General features: G+C 36.8%; 1 pseudogene; it reads right to left on the bottom strand.

Annotated features, from left to right (window-relative positions):
• Positions 1-486: 486 nt before the first annotated feature.
• On the bottom strand, positions 487-639 carry LOC148358790 (U2 spliceosomal RNA; annotated as a pseudogene).
• Positions 640-3,083: the final 2,444 nt, after the last annotated feature.

Below are 3,083 nucleotides of genomic sequence, written 5' to 3'. Positions count from 1 at the left end.
AAACAAATTTGAGGTCCAATACAAGAGCTGTATTAAAACGTATGCCTTTTAAAGTGATAAATTACACACAGATATTGTTTATATTTCACATTTAAATTGATTGGCATCAGAATTATCACTTACGTAGCAGCATATGTGCTTTATATCAGTGGTCGGCCACCACCAGGCCGCGGACCGGTACCGTGCTGGGGGTTGTTTGGCACCGGGCGGCACAGATTGAAAATAAATACTGGTTTTATACATAAGATACAGCTAAAATGGACGTCATCTGCTCAGTAATGGGTAGAGTGAGAATCAAACCTAAATCTGGAGCGGTGATGGCAGGGGGGGATTTTGTATAGGTTTATTGTTCTATATTCTTTATCAATTATCCATTATCCGTTATCGGTCAAATCATAATACACTACAAAGCCAAGAGGCCGAGACACTTGCTGCCAGCCAAGGGGCTGAGTCAAGGTCCTAGCCACAGGGCCAAGCAGCGATCAGTGCGAATGCACCGTTCCCTGAGGTACTGCAATACCGGGCCGATGTGTGGAGTGGACAGAGCAAGCTCTTATTGCTTCTCCCAATTGCAAAAATCAACTGGATATGAAGTACGCAGTTCCAAAACCACAGCCGGCCACAGGGCCAAGCAGCGATCACCTACTGTAGTCCTAGCAACAAGCTAATTAGGATTGTAGGTATAATGACAAAATAAATTAGGCTTTATCTCATCATCATACTGTTTCTACTCACAGTGCCATGTTGAACATTTTAGCTAAACTCAATTCCATCAGGTTCCATTGCATAGTAATGGAGCATTATGGGAAAGTGTTCAGCCAAAGCAATATAACGAGGTGATGAAAAATAGTGTGGTGATGAGATACAATCAAATGCCTTTTCCTATGCCATCCAGATCACCAGGGATAAAGTACCTGTATGGTAGATCTGAGCTTGTTATGATTATTGTTATTATTACTAATGTTATTAAAAGGCTGGGCATTGAGAATAAAATCAGACGCTTAACCGGTCCTTGGCATAGACAAGTTTGCCGACCAATGCTTTATATGTCAACGAGAAATGAAAACTGTCGCACACCACTGGAAACTAAAACTCCAGTAATAACTTTGCTATTAAATTAAAAATAAATCAATGTTTGGAACTGTGCTGAATCTGGTTTGGATATGATATGCAGGTGCACCTACTGTAATGTTGAAGCCTATTAAAGTTCTTAATGTCCGTTATTGTCACAGTTCAAATTATGTCCCAGTACCATCCGGCTAAACTTATTTTATGTTCAACTTTAGATTTTATTTTGAAAAGATCTCATTCTCCGCCTTTCCTCAAAAGTAAACACTGAAAAGTACGCAGTAACGTTATTTGTGTTGCTACATGATGTTGAATTTCGATTTTATTACGTGTGTAATTTTTGGAAAATTAAAAGAAAATGCTGATTTGTGACATGGTTGAAGTTAAATTCTTTTTTGTGTGGAATGTAAAACTGTTTTAGGAATTAGGATACCCAATAAACGTGATATCCTCTTTTGTCCCGTGTCAATAAATAGTTTATTTCCACATGACGATGTCTAATGAAAAGTTAACAAGTAATCATTCTTTTGACTTGTGTTTAAACACGATGCATGCAAATGAACTTTCTACATTTTGCTCTCTGTCGCTCTCTAGTGGAAAATATTATCATCAATGTACAGACGATTGAGTAATAAGTTTCGTCTGTGGAGTTTATTTTCAACGGAAATTCTTTTAATAAAATTTTCCGTGACATTAATGGTTATGGAGGTAAATTGGTGTCTTTATCATTCTATCAAAAAATGTTAATTTCAATCGAACAAAATATATTTAAACAAAATCTTCACGTCAATCAAAAAACTGTTTCAAAGAAAAAAAGTGTTTGAATGCAAAAAATTGCATTTGAACACTATTTTTGAATTGAAAATGTTTTGACTTTATTCTTGATTTAAATAAAAAAAAAAGATATTGAAATTGTTTTTTTTAATTGAACTCATTTTTCCCCATTGAATCATTTTGACCCAAATATCCAACAGTGGGCGGGTGCTTCCCCATTGGTCAGACGAGTTTGAATGACAAGTGTTCAAACCAATGACGTCTTTCTAACAGAAGGTCACGGTTGCCCGCAAGCGGTGGTGAAGTTGTTGGTAAATACAGTTGTATGTACTTCCAATTATTTTTATTATTTTTTTTTTGTATTTTATTTTTGCGTTTAAACGTTTTTCTCATTGATTGATTTTGATTGAAACAACTTTTGTTTGGATTGCATAATAAAGACACAAATATCCTACCCAAAACATGATCCAAACACAAAAAAGAAAACATTTTCAATCAAGAAGAAAGTGTTCGAATGCAATTATTTGAGTGTTAAATCTTTTTTTGCATTCAAACACTTTTTTGTTTGAAAATATGTAGTTTGATTGAAACAACTTGTTTTTTTGATTGAATAGTAAAGACACAAATCTACCTTCATAAATAGCTAATTAAGTTTCCAAAGTAGGAAGAATACCGTGTTATTTGTCAATTTAATAGCGCTCTTACTCGTGAAATTGCGGTAAGACGTTTTCCATTGAGTGACGTCATTACGCACGCACTATATTTCGTTTTACTGATTGTTGATTGCTAGGTTGGATTGAATGGAGCCGTGTTCTTGTTTGCTTGCTGTTAAGAATAAATACTCTTAAAGGCTGAACCAAAATTGGTGGGGGATGCAGCCCATCCCAGCTGTCTTCGGGCAGTGTGCATGGGACACCCCGAACTGGTTGCCACCCAGTTGCAGGGCACAATAAGACAGACAAATCACTCGCTAATTCACACCGAGGGACAATTTGGACCTGCCAATTAACCTGTTTTTGGAATGTGGATGGACACCGGAGTAAACCCACGCAAGCACGGGGAGAACATGCAAACTCTGCACAGGAAGGCTGGTAGCTGGATTTGATCCCATGACCTTAGAACTGTGCGGCACACGCGCTAACCACTGCTGTACCGTGCTGGCCCACACTTTATATAAGTACAATAGTTCTCTGTGGCAAAAAAATTTCATACAATTATTTTTTTAAAAGTAAAAAAAATAA

This window comes from Urocampus carinirostris, chromosome 10, assembly GCF_059441175.1.
Source record: "Urocampus carinirostris isolate Australia breed hairy pipefish chromosome 10, RoL_Ucar_1.0, whole genome shotgun sequence".
NCBI classification, from domain to species: domain Eukaryota; kingdom Metazoa; phylum Chordata; class Actinopteri; order Syngnathiformes; family Syngnathidae; genus Urocampus; species Urocampus carinirostris.
This window is presented reverse-complemented; position numbering and strand designations above follow the sequence as displayed.